Genomic DNA, 14,768 nt, shown 5'->3' on the forward strand with positions numbered 1-14,768 from the left:
TACAAATAAACATGCTTACTCTAACAGGCAATGCTGTGCAATATTATTAATATTAGACAATGAATCAATTTGTATATTTATTCAAGAGTACTTTTGCCTTTTATAATCAAATAGATTAACAGAATGAAGTAAGTCTATGTGTTACTGCTGTCATGTTGTAATTATTATGCAATCTGTTAGTTTTCTAAGTTTATTATTTTCTTAATATATATTTGAGTAAAAGGTATATTTATGAGTTGAAGTTCCGTCATTTCCGGTGCTATGCCCATATATGGTTTGCGTCGTTGATGGTTCACAATTATTGTTCCACTTCCGTTCCGTAGAGATGCCGGGCGGTTTGTTTACAGCGTGTTGCTGACCAACAGGTTCGTGTGTTTAGAGTTGTAACCGTTACATCAAGACATTGACATTGTGTGGTCTAAATGTCTTATTCATGGAATTACTTGTATTTCAGTGTCGCTGTGTTTATGGGCACTTCAGAGGGCAAAGACGTCCTTTCATTTCCTTCGGTTTACGCAGCAGCGCCAGTGAGGTGCGTTTTGTGTTTCCTTTCTACATTTGTTATTGTTTCTTATGATAATGTTTGGTATTGTTTGGTTCTAATCTGAATGTTCGTTTTATGCTTTATTTTACAACAGTTTGACGTTGTGGATTGATTGTGTGACAGACAATAAATCTACCAGTGATAAAAGAACTACCTTGCCTCGTTCTGAGTCCGTTGGGAGTGACAGTCAAACTCAAGCTGAATCCACCTGCGTGGAGTCCAACAGAAGACATCCACGCCGCGGTTCTGCAGTCTACCACCCTGCAGCTAACTCGGATCTGCGAGAAAGGAGCCGGATCAAACGGACCGTTTCCACTCGTCTCGTAGTTCAACACAGAGCTGCATGATAGACTGCTTAACCCTTCCAAGTTCCATGCCTGCCCGATGACGTCGTGCCCAGACAACACAGCCCACCATCACCACCGCTTCACGTATAAGTTTAAAGACACTCACCACAAGTTCAACAGTCACATCTGAAGGTCAGTCGAAACGAAATTAGCGTTTGAAGTGACATATGGACAGAGTGAACAAGGAACTGTGTGGGGTTAAGGTGATTGCATTCTTTAAACTTTAAAGTGCATTTCATTATCATCTTTTTCGAATTGTTTGCTTCATTTGAGAGGAAACTATTTCTTGGACATTGAAGTTAAGAAAATAAGAACATGTTTTCAACATTAAGGGACATTAATGACACGTTAAAGAAGAAGAAATGGCGCATCGTTATGCAAATGATCGCGCATTGTTATTATGCAAATGAGTCGTTAAAGGACTAAGGACATGTTTTGTTGTGGTCTTTCAGTGTGCATTTATATGCCTTAAGTGTTTAATTAAATGCCACGTAATTTAACACATTCAATGAGACTGTAGTGTTGGTGGTTTAAAATTGTTTAAGGTGTATGGTTAAAGTGTGTAGGTTACAAGTAAAAATGTCAACAAGTGAATGGACATTTAAACCTGCACAATCTAAGGAGCCTGCACAACTTAAGGAGCCAGTCCAACACACAGCACCAAGTGAAAAGTTTAAAGAAAGTATGCAAACCAAAGAAGAGAAGGGTTTGCTATACCGTTTTGATTGTGTTTATGCACACTGGAAAGCCCAAATAAGAGCAACAAAAAAAGAGGTCATTGACAGAGCACCACTTGATAATTTAAAGGGATATGCTAATGTCTTTAGAGATCTACAAGAATTAAATAAGATTTATGATGCTTATCATAGAGTGGCAATTCCATCAAAGGACCTACGTCGCAGGTTGGACAAGTGTGTACAAGTTACAACGGATGTTGTCAATGATGCACATGCCCAAGTGATTCAGGAGGAAGCAGTCTGCAACCTAGCAGTTGACTGTCTGGAGGAAGAGACCCTGCCCTTCAGCAGCAGCAGTTATGGTGGGAGCCGTCCATGCAACCAGCAAAGGGGAAATGAGCAACAAGAGGCTCAACAAGAGAGCAAAAGGTTGTTTGCTCCCATTTCCACTGAGTTCAACAAGGAGCTCAAGGCTGCAGCAAGGACCAAGGAGGAAGTTCCACCAACTGAGCAGTTTGCCAACCAACAAGAACATGCTGTCAGGAGCCTGGTTGCTAAATGCACCCTGGTTCACCTCAAGGGCACTGGTGCATCCATCTCCGTCCAGATGAACAAGCAGGCAGAAGCGGTGAAGGTAACGAAGACTGGTGTTGCTATGAAAGCAGGTAAAGTGAGAGAACCTGCTGCAACTAAGAAGCCCAAGAAGGTGGCAGCCAAGAAGCCTGCTGCCAAGAAATCACCCAAGAAGCCTGCAGGCTTCTTGGGTACTTTCTTGGCAGCATGCTGCCAAGAAAGTACCCAAGAAGCCTGCTGCCAAGAAATCACCAAAGCCATCCAAAAAGCCTGCTGTCAAGAAGGCAGCAGCTAAAGGGCCGAAGAAGCCAGCAGGTATTCCAGGCAAAATGAAAGATCAAGGAAATAAAGTAAACAACTGGAGAGGAAAGAGAGAACCATCAAAAAGGAAGGACATGATGGATTTCAAGAAGTATAGGAAAAAGGGCCTGCTTTTAAAAGATGCTAAGGTGGGAGGAAAAAGTGGCAGACCCCCTGACTAAGGTTGGAAAATAATTGCTCATCTTTTTGTTTTGGTTGACATGTCAAGGTCATTGTTCATTCAAGTCAAGGTCTTTATTTTACACGTTTAAAGGAGTTTGTTGTATTGTAAACTATTTCTTGAAAGAACAGTGTTATGCTGCTTTAAGCAGATCACGGTCAAATTTGTGGAAACCCTTTGTCAATTTGGCCCTCCAACAGCTAGAGACCTTTTACACTGTCACTGCTGTGTATATAGATGAACATTTAAAAAAGCTCACTAACTGTATCTGAAGAGATGCAGCTTCCATATTTATTAAAGCAAATTCAGATCACATTTTGTTCAAGTAGTGATGGTACTTTACATTTACGTTCAAGTTATATGGTGCTCTACAATTGTTGCATATGAATTAAGAGACGAAGTAGAAAGTTAAAACTGGGCAGATTTTAAGACTAGTAATTAAATATGCCATGATCATTCGTTAAAGTTACACGATTGCGTTTGAATCACTTTGCATTTTGATTAATTTGGAAAGTCTAGTCCAATTCATCCATGAGCTATTAACTGTAAATTGATGGTTAACATTGACTCTCGTTTAACACTTACGAATGCTTCAAACATTTATGCAGCTTGCAAAGAAAGGAAATGGTTACGCCAGTTTGAAAGAAGGTTAAAGGGAAAGTTCAAATGTTGGGAGCCACAATTTGGCATATTTTGCGATGCATTATTTATTGTACATAATTGAAGAGTTTGTTACATGGGTTTATTTTGTTCACGTTACAAAAAGTTTAATTTGTTTTCATAAGATTTGTTTGTAAACAACCGGTTGAAGTGTCAAAGGTCAAGGTTATTGGATCCATGATTTTAAGTTTATTTTCAATGAGAAGGGTTAATGCTTGAATCTGGAGGTATTGATGGTTTTTCAAATGTGAAAGATAAATTGAAAGTTGATTGGTAATCCCAAGTCAAGGTGGGAGTGTTACTGCTGTCATGTTGTAATTATTATGCAATCTGTTAGTTTTCTAAGTTTATTATTTTCTTAATATATATTTGAGTAAAAGGTATATTTATGAGTTGAAGTTCCGTCATTTCCGGTGCTATGCCCATATATGGTTTGCGTCGTTGATGGTTCACAATTATTGTTCCACTTCCGTTCCGTAGAGATGCCGGGCGGTTTGTTTACAGCGTGTTGCTGACCAACAGGTTTGTGTGTTTAGAGTTGTAACCGTTACATCAAGACATTGACATTGTGTGGTCTAAATGTCTTATTCATGGGATTACTTGTATTTCAGTGTCGCTGTGTTTATGGGCACTTCAGAGGGCAAAGACGTCCTTTCATTTCCTTCGGTTTACGCAGCAGCGCCAGTGAGGTGCGTTTTGTGTTTCCTTTCTACATTTGTTATTGTTTCTTATGATAATGTTTGGTATTGTTTGGTTCTAATCTGAATGTTCGTTTTATGCTTTATTTTACAACAGTTTGACGTTGTGGATTGATTGTGTGACAGACAATAAATCTACCAGTGATAAAAGAACTACCTTGCCTCGTTCTGAGTCCGTTGGGAGTGACACTATGGTATGTGTATTGAAATAAGACACCTTGACGCAGCGACGGCTCCAGAAAAGTCTGACTGGTGGAGCTATGGGGGGGCTGGCTATTTAGAGGGGGGGCTAATTAATCTTGGTTTACATAGAAGTCAGTCAATTGGGCTTGTTTTGAGGGGGGGCTAAAGCTCTCCTTGCCCCCCCCCCCCCCCCCCCCTGGAGCCGTCCCTGCCTTGACGTCTGTCTATGTTGCAGTTGGCATACAGTCTGAGTCAGGATACACAAAGCAGCAGCAGATACAGTTAATTAAACATCTACTGATGCATGAACTTGGACACATCATCAGTGTTGTAAACCTGGGATCGTTGGGTGTTTCTGGGTCTTACAACAGACACCCTCCTCCATGCGACCCAACCATGGCTGATCAGACCCCGACCTGTGTCCAAGTGGTATGCTACACTACAGCCCCCACTGTCTCTGTCCTGTGTCCTAGTGGCATGCTACACTACAGCCCCCACTGTCTGTCCCGTGTCCTAGTGGCATGCTACACTACAGCCCCCACTGTCTCTGTCCTGTGTCCTAGTGGCATGCTACACTACAGCCCCCACTGTCTGTCCCGTGTCCTAGTGGCATGCTACACTACAGCCCCCACTGTCTGTCCTGTGTCCTAGTGGCATACTACACTACAGCCCCTCCACTGTCTCTGTCCTGTGTCCTAGTGGCATCAGCTTCGGTACAACTCCAGCTATACAGACAGCCTCTCAAGCTGCACCGAGGCTAATTTTAAACCCTCCTTGCAGGTGTTACTGCAGTCTGTAGCGTTTTGGGTTCCTCCTCACAGAAGAAGTGTTTTGGGCTGCCAAACCTCTCCACCCTCTCTGGCCGTCCTCTGTCTCTCCAGATGTCACCACCCTCTTGGTGGTCGTCACCCAGGCTGTTCCTGGTTGTCACTGGTACTACAACTCCCAGAGTTATATGGGCCCAATCCCAATTGCCTCCCTCAAGCCCTGAGCCCTGGACCCTCATTGACTTTAATGACGTCAGCTGTAAGTGCTTGAGGGTGAGAGGCTGCAAGGGCTCCACATTGTTGTGAAAGAAATGGGACAGCACTTTGAAGATGAGTCCGCCATGCATGAGTCCATGACACTTTGCATCACTTTATAAAACCTGTCCTTATTCACAGCCAGTGCCTATACCTACATGCTTGGCCTATTTATACATGTCTATCATGTCTATTTTAGTATTTAAGCTGATCGTTTTATTATTAGTTTCATAAATACACGATCCTGTGTGATATGGGTTGTAATATTCATATATAATAATATTCATTATACATTTAATTTCCATATTCTTTTACTTTGCTCATTAGTCATTTCTCATCATGTTTCCCTTATTATTATTGTTATTAAATATATAGCCTATATCCTTCCATTCCGTCTCCTTTTGAGAACAGTGAGAAAGCACTATTGTGTTTGTTGACATTCTAATCGTGATACATAACTAATTTGCATATTTAAATGATTGACGTTTGGAGGATCCCCCTCATTCCCCTGGTAACGCTATGAACTGCAGTGGTGGAAAAAGTACAAAAATATTTTACTTAAGTAGAAGTACTGATTCTCTACTTGAAAATTACTTAAGTAAAAGTACAAAGTGCCCATTAAGAAAGTTACTTAAGTAAAAGTATAAAAGTACCTCAAATAAAATGTACTTAAGTACAAAAATTTACCCGGCGTAAAATGTACTTAAGTATAAAAGTAAAAATTACAAAGTACAAGTACAAAGTACAAAATACAAAATTATTTTCAAAATTAATACAAAGAAATTAATTTCCAAAATTGTCATCCTGTCAAAAGTGGCTTTATTCCAAAAAATTAAATAGCATACAAATACTGAAAATACAGAACACCCAACAGCATACATCGTGTTGGGAAAGTTCTTTTTTTTTAGGAAATATAGTTCAGTTCACAGTTCAACATTTTTAAAATGAACTAGTTCCGTTCATAGTTCATCATTCCAAATTTTGAACTAAAGTTCATCGTTTGAAAAATGAACTATTATAGTTCTTTTTCGTTCTTTTTTTGCTTTAATTTTTATATATTTTTTACATTTTACAAAAATTGCTCTTTTGCAATGTGAAATGCCACCGAATTATTTTTCCTTCTCTATATGGGCTTTTGCATGCTTTTATTGTGAAGGCAAAAGTTTCTGAACGTTCTCAGAGCCTGCATCTCCGCATGCTGGGGTTGGCTGATCTACAAGCTCACAACGTGTCCGGACGCGACGAGTTGTGAGCTTGTATATCAGCTATTTTCAGCACGGAACACTTTGTACGGCGAAGAATAAATTAGGCATCACTGCGCTTCATTCACTGTGGAAGAGAGATGTCTTTTGTTGGCCGTTCGTGGCGATATTATGGACACGTACCTCCTCGGAGCGATAATAACCAACTAAGCTATTGGAAGCTATTTTTCGTGGCACATTATGTGTGTACAACAACAAGTTCCCTCAGTGTTTGTGTTAGGAGTTGGGACAGTGTCTGCTGTCTCAGTCTGTCAGCGTGCATCATGCAGTAGCTAGATGCGCGCTCCAGTGACGGCTGAGAAAGATTAGTTAATTTGTGTCGGATAGGGACTTATTGGTTGGTTTTCCGCTAAATATTAAGGCATGGGCGTAAGGCATAAGGCAAGGACAAAAATAAAAAATCCTTCTGCTAAGACTGTGTCTCGGTCATCCATGTTGAATGCGTGTGACAAAACACAGTGTGTGCGTCTTGCCGTCTTCAAAGCAGGCCAGGCAGCAGAACACAACTCCGCCCCCCTATTATCTGAGAGTGGAGCAGCCCTGTTCAATTCTCAACTGCGCATTCCTCCAGTAAGACAAATATAAGATTTTATTTAATTTGTAGCGAGTAACGAGGTGTCCGATTTTAAATATAGCGCATTAAAAGTACGATTTTTTCCTTGTAAATGTAACGAAGTAAAAGTAAAAATACAGCAAAAGAAAAGTAGTCAATAAAAGTACAAATTCTCCAAACTTGTACTTAAGTACAGTAACGAAGTAATTGTACTTCGTTATTTTCCACCACTGATGAACTGTGGGTAATTTCTTTGCTAAAGTCAGCCCAAAGTCAGCATCGACGCTGACTTTGGCAAAGGGCACATAAAGGGGCGGGGCTGAGCCCTCACTGACTTACCGATTTCAAATGGGACATCCCTCAAGCCCTCGCAGACTTCACATGAACGCACAGCTAAGTCAGTGAGGGCTCATTGAGTCAGCAAGGGAGTGGATTGGGATTGGGCCTAAATCTGTTCCTGGTTGTCACTGGTACTACAACTCCCAGAGTTCTTCAGTCTGTTCCTGGTTGTCACTGGTACTACAACTCCCAGAGTTATTCAGTCTGTTCCTGGTTGTCACACTTCTTCAGTTAATATTAAACATCATGCACTTGGACCAAGGGGCCAGCTATGCACTCCAATGTTGAAGCGCCCTAGTGGTAAGAGGAAGGACTGCAGGCGGACCCGTGGATTCTTGACGAGGAAACCCCGTGCAACCGAGCGCCCAATGTAAAGCCCAGCTGCACTTCCGCATTTGGACACCAAAATTTGATGTCCAAATGCGGAAGTGAAATGCTGAATCAGCTAAATAGACGGTACTTCCGGCAGCCTTCCGGGTGCTTCAAAACGCCACTGAGCCAAAGAGATTCTATATAAAGAGGCGACACTCTCAAATATTTGGAATCACCACTAGATGGCGCATCGGTAGCGCTTTGACGTCATCACACCAAGATGGCGGCGGGAGAGGATAATCTTAGAAGTGGAATAGAATGACTTCAAAGACTCTTTTTGGAAGCGTTCGGAAAGAGCGCACTGTGCAATGCAAACTAATACGAGAGTGAGCTCCCGGTGAGCATTTGCGAACGCACCCATGTTTTTTAGAGCAACCGGAAGTTGCGTCTTCACACCAATATGGCGGAGGCACTGGGCGCTGGTTGTTACTATGGGGTTTAATGAGAGTGTCGCCTCTTTATATAGAATCTCTTTGACTGAGCAACTTCCACTGACATGAATAGCGGAGGGGGCGGAGCTTCGCACCAGTTCCAAGACTTGTTTACATCAGGGTCCTCCATTTTCAATTCATCAATACATCTGTATACTTCTGTACTGCAGGAAGTATACAGTAGAAAGGAGGGAAAGAGCTGGATTAGCTGGAGTTAGAATAAAGGGAATAGTGGTGTAATGTATTCACTATAATACAATTCCTATGATGGATAGGATATTTCTTTATTTTTTCTCGCACATTTTAAAACAACATATTGTACGGGTGAGATTTAGAAAACCCTGTGGGGATTTATAAGGTTAATCTAATTTAACAAAATAAATCATAAAAATCTAACAACAACCCTAACAACAACAATACACAGTATGAATACAAAAGTAAAAATACACATTAGTAGAAATGTAAAGTGTATGTGTAGTGTGTGTGGAAGAGCCTGACATTGAATTGGTAGATGTGATTCATCAAATGATTTTAAGTTTATTTTCAGTGGGCGTGGTTTTCTGGACCCACTGAAAAAATCGACCATTAATCTTTTTTCCCAAAAATATGTATACATTTTTTTTAAATATACTTAAATGTATTCAAATATTTATATAAAATACTTTAAACCTATAATCAAGCCTTCCAGGATCCTGGTGAATCATGACCATAAAACCTCTGATTCTGTGAATAAATGAAAAACGCTTAACAAAGAGCATTTATTAAATGTAGTAAATCATATAATAAAATATGCAATCTTGTTGTTTGTTTGTTTTCTCAGAATCAGAGGTGTTATGGTCATGACTCACCAGGATCCTGGATGGATTGATTCTAGGCTTAGAATAATTTATATCAATATTTTCTCTACGGGAGAGTAATCAGCTCTATAGCTGTTCCATAGCTGCTCCCCACTGTATTACACTGTACCATTCCTCCCCCTAGTGACCGTTCATGGTACGTGCACGCTCCAGGCTTCAGCAGGGCAGAGCCAGTTACGACCTTAGAGTATATACTCTAAGGTTACGACATTGAGGGGGCAGAAAACAGCCTGGTCACGTGGTTCATGTTCTCGCGCGAGCCCATAGAATCCAATGCATTCCGTATAATATACTCCATATATACTCCCGGATGTCCCCATTCAATAGAAGTCTATGTAGAAGAGCCGCCATTGGACTGAAGCCCCGTGACGTGTACAGAGTTGTCGTAACTCTGTCTCACTTTATATAGCTCTGCAGCAGGTCTAGGGCGCATGCGCACATACCTTGCAATGCACAGTAGGCCTATGTGCGTTCAACTCTATGGTTCAACACAGCTAGCTGTTAGCCTGTAAGCAGTGTCGTTAGAAAACACTTTAATAATACTAAAAGGTTTGAAAACAGTGTGGTCGTTAAGCAGCTCAACCCTGAAACACAGCAGGTAAGATTGACTGGTTCACCTTGTTTTTACTACATTGATCTTTTATATTATTGACTCATCTTTTAACATGGAACAACACGACGAGTATTTCTCTCATATCTGTTTGTTAGTTCACTCATTCTTGAGATGAGGGACAAAAGTGGAAAAAACATGTCCCACACATAAGAGCCTTATTTTATGTAAAAAATAAATTAATTCATAAAAATAAAAGCACTTGCAAAGTTAAGTGTAATACAGTTGTGTATTATTATGCCCTTAATTTCATTATAATTGTTTTCATATTCCATCTGAATTAGTTAAAAGCAGGCCCTGTACCCAAAAAGGCCTGTATTTAGCCTGTCCCCAGCAAGTGGCCACAATTTCAAACTGCCAAAAAAGTGTCTAATACTGTCACAATCACATAAATATACATACTAAATTAAAGTAGATTGTCAACAACATAGCAAATAATATACACAGTTAATTTTAATTTATATTTTCTATTAAATATCTCATATCAAATGTTCGTCCCACGTCTCCGTCAACTCCGTCAGGTTTTTTTAAAAGTCTTAAATTAATCAGAAAATATTGTCGACAGATTTAGCCTGAAGACTCCTTTTCCAAGTCCCATTTATATTTGTTGCAACAGTGGAGTACCTGGTCTGACAAGCATTCAATTGTTTGATATTTTAAACAAACAATGTTGATAACAATGTGGTCACAGCTTTTACATGTCAACTCCGTCTGCACATTTTTATGATCTTTGTTAAGAATTCAAAAATAATGTTTATTATTTTAGTTTAGGGGTTAGGTTTAGCTAACAAAATTAAGCAAAAACAAAATGGCTACATTGTACTAAAGAGGGTTAAGATGAAAACAAATGCCATTTTGTCAACTCCGTCAGACGTCAACTCCGTCAGATTTTGTGTCTGACGGAGTTGACGTGTATCTGACGGAGTTGACAAAAGTGTTCCTAAAACAATAAAATTATTGTTTTTGAATAATGGGCAGTATTCTAATTTGGCACACAGTTAGAGCATGCCTTAAGGAAAATTTTTGGCTATGGGGCCATCACAGATTTGTCTCGTGGTGACCATGGCAGCCATATTACAAAAGAGCCGCCACCTGATGTTATTTTACAATAACTCAAGTTCTACACCACCTAGGATCTTGATTCTGGTGACTAAGACCTCATTTTCAAGGATGAGGGATACAGTGGTACAATTTAGACTTTCCCTGTGACCATGGCAGCCATTTTTCAAAATGGCCGCCACCTGCTGTTATTTTACAATAACTCAAGTTCTACACCACCTAGGATCTTGATTCTGGTGACTAATCATACATTTTCAAGGATGTGGGGTACATTGGTAATATTTAGATTTGTCCTGTGACCATAGCAGCCATTTTTTTTTTCAAAATGGCCACCACCTGCTGTTATTTTACAATAACTTAAGTTTTAGACCACCTAGGATCTTGATTTTGGCGACTAATCATACATTTTAAAAGATGAGAAATACAGTGGTACTATTTCGATTTGTCCTGTGACCATGGCAGCCATTGTTTTTCAAAATGACCACCAACCTGCTGTTATTTTACCAATAACTCAAGTTTTAGACCACCAAGGATCTTGATTCTGGCGACTAATCATTACATTTTCAAGGATGAACTTTCTCTGGGAGAGGTAAGGGCTTATTTCAGGTGCAGGTTGAGTTTCTACTGACAGGACATTAAAAGGAGGTGGGCTTTCTGGCCTTTGACTTGCCCCTTTCAGGTACAGATGCACAGTTTGACTTCACTGGCCACTGCAGGGAACTGTGGGGGAGAAACTTTGGTCTCTTGACACCCCGATTAGGTTCAGGGTTTTTTTGGTGGAGACTTGCCTTTCATGACATCTTTGCTGCAGCAGTTGATCTCCTTACTGCCAGTGGTGGCACACTCTGGGTCTCTGGGGCATTGTATCTTGGTGGCCTCCTGCCAGTGTTTCTCCATCCTTCTCCTGAGCTCTGTGTTCTGGGGCTCTGTTATAGTCAACTTACATTGTCTTGGCTGGAGATTGCTTTCCTGCAGGGTCCAGCCCAGTCTTGTGCAGATGGCTGCTGGCCCACCTGGAGGCCCCAACCTCACTTGTTCGGTTGGTGTGATTAGGTGGGGTGGTCTTCCCCAATCAGGATGAGGGGTTTGACCCTTTCAAACGGCAGTCTGGCCAAGTGTCTGTATTTAGTTGTGAGTTTAGATACAGGATATGATTGCTCACCCAGCCCCAGGTGACATGAGGTGAAGGCTCCTTTGATTTGGTAACATTGCTTTGGTTGACATGCTGGGGACACAGAGAAAGACACTGATGCCTTCAGTGTCTGCACATCCTGCCTGATGGTCCTGAAGCCAAATCTTCTGTCTTTCGCTCACTGTTCACTGCTCACTGTTCACCTCACCGAATTTAGCCCAAGGAGTTTGACCCCTAGTTTGGCCATAGACCCCCTAGTTTGGCCATAGCCACTTGCCCAAATGTGCCGACATGTGCTGACCTCATCACATCTGTGATGATGGCTATGGCCGTTTTTAGCCAACGTAGTGTTTTTTGTGCAAAACTAATGCTTGGAATGGATCCAGAATCATGAAAAGCCCCTAGTTTGACATGCCACATGCTACTTAAAGCATAATGAAATTTAGAACATTTAGCCTTATATTGGTTGTTGATGGTACCCAACTTTCAGCAGCTGTCAAACATGCCCCTAGGGTGGTCAAATAGAAACCAATGTGGGATATGTTAGTAGACACCTTTACAAACATTGGTGAAGAAAATTCTTGGTAAGAAATGTATTCACAGATTTTATATTATTCTGATAATATTCCCTGAGTAAATTGGTAAAATAATAGCAGGTCCACCATTTTTTTAAATGTCTACCATCCATGGTCACAGGATAAATCTAAATAGTACAACTGTATTCCTCACCCTTGAAAATGTATGATTAGTCACCAGAATCAAGATCCTAGGTGGTGTAGAACTTGAGTTATTGGGAAATAACAGAAAGTTGGCGGCCATTTTGAAAAATGTCTACCATGGTCACAGGACAAATCTAAATAGTACCAATGTATCCCACATCCTTGAAAATGTATGATTAGTCACCAGAATCAAAATCCTAGGTGGTGTATAACTTGAGTTATTGGGAAATAACAGAAAGTTGGCGGCCATTTTGAAAAATGGCTGCCATGTTCACAGGGCAAATCTAAATAGTACCACTGTATTCCTCATCCTTGAAAATGTGGGATTAGTCACCAGAATCAAGATCCTAGGTGGTCTAGAACCTAAATCAGTTAAACTTGTCAACTCCGTCAGATGTTCGTCAACTCCGTCAGACGTTCGTCCCGTGATGTTTTTGTTAATTTCCAAAGAAATAGAAAATTCGCTGTCAAATCTTTTGTGCTTATGTATTGAAACACCAACTGAAATGATACGTAATGATGATTTTTTTTTTTTTTTTACATGGTTTTCATGTTATAATATTGAAAATAAAGGTTGAAATGACGGTTTTGAGAAATTGGATATTTCATAATAGTGTGATATTGGAACAAAATAATATTAAAAGATTTGTATTACTTAACTTGATTACTGAAAGCCATTATAAGATAACTGAGGACTTTATATTATTGTTGAAATGATAAAATTCAATTAAAAGGGATTTTAGTGTGTCTGACGGAGTTGACATGAATCAGGTATTAAGTGCATAAATGTCCCATTTTAGAATGAAATGTTATGCGAAAAACCTGTTCCTTCTCAAGATTGGTAGTTGAGACCTGTGTCTACAAATACATCTATTTGATTTGAATGTATCTTAAAAAAAAAAAAAAATCCAGTTTGAAAAAAGTTTTGTCCCTTATCTCAAGAATGGGTGAGTTATAAATGATCCTAAACAAGCAGTAGTTAATACTAGCAGCAGTAATAATATTGTAACTTGTTTTAAGAGCACCTACGTACGGCTGCAATTAAAAACTGGCCCCCTTTTCCCCTCACTATGGGCTATATCTGACCCTTATCCCTAAACTAACTTGCTATTCTTTACTATTTAAAAAAAAAACCTTTTAAAATCGTTCAAATAGCTGATCTACAAGCTCACAACGTAGATAGATCGGCTAGTTGAACTATTTTAAAATGTTTTTCAAAATAGTAAAAAATGGCGAATAAGGGTTTTTCCCCCTTTACCTCCTTTTATGATGATTTCCTGTTTTTGGTTACTTTATAGAAGTGTATCTATCTCTGTACGTCTCTACATGTTCTGATGTAGAGATGTGGGGGGGGGGGGCGCATAGGTTTTGAAGGAATTTGAGATTCACATTTCTTAATTGCTGTTGGTAGGGCGTTCCACATTTTAGTGGCATAGAAGCAACATTTTTTTAATTCATTGTTTGAGCCGAATCTGGGTTGCATGTGGTTTGTTGAACTCCCTCTGGACTTCATTTACATTAAGGAAGTATTTAGACAGGTACATGTGTATCATGTGTAGGTGGGATGAGAGCGGCTAGTTTTGGAGAGCTTTGTTTGTTTTGTCCTTGATTATGTATGTATGAATGTACTTGTTGTATTCTTTATTTTCTGTATGTTGCTGGACCCCCTCGAAAACTAGATGATACATCTCAAGGGGATATCCTTTTTCTAGTATAAAGAAAGATAGAGACTGAACTGGAGTTTTTCCCAGGTGTAATGATAATTTGTTATCAGCGAGCCAGTTGTACTCTGTCCACTGTAATGTTAACACGTACATCTTAGTCAATCAGATTTTTAAACTTTTTTTGACTCTGACTTTGTTGACTTGTGACAATGAAGTTGACTTGTTGAAAAGTCGACTTTGGTTACTGTCCTACTGTGTTGTGATGCACACACCATTGAAATGTAACCCTAACACACACCATTGCAACACACCTCAACACGCTATTGGTTTGTTGTTCCTCACCACACTCCTTGAAACCAAAGTGTTTCCAAATAGTGGTTGTACTTTTATTGTTGATGAAAGGGTGGCGCTCTTTCACTCATCTGTGATGAGTGAAAGAGCATCACATTTGTGATGACGGCTATGGTCGTTTTTAGCCCAATGAGTGTTTTTTGTGCATAACTAATGCTTGGAATGGATTCAGAATCGTGACAACCCCCTAGTTTGACACATCACATGCTACTTAACACTTAGGGCCGATTCATA

Source organism: Protomyctophum bolini, assembly GCF_963924005.1.
Source record: "Protomyctophum bolini genome assembly, chromosome: 20".
NCBI lineage: Eukaryota > Metazoa > Chordata > Actinopteri > Myctophiformes > Myctophidae > Protomyctophum > Protomyctophum bolini.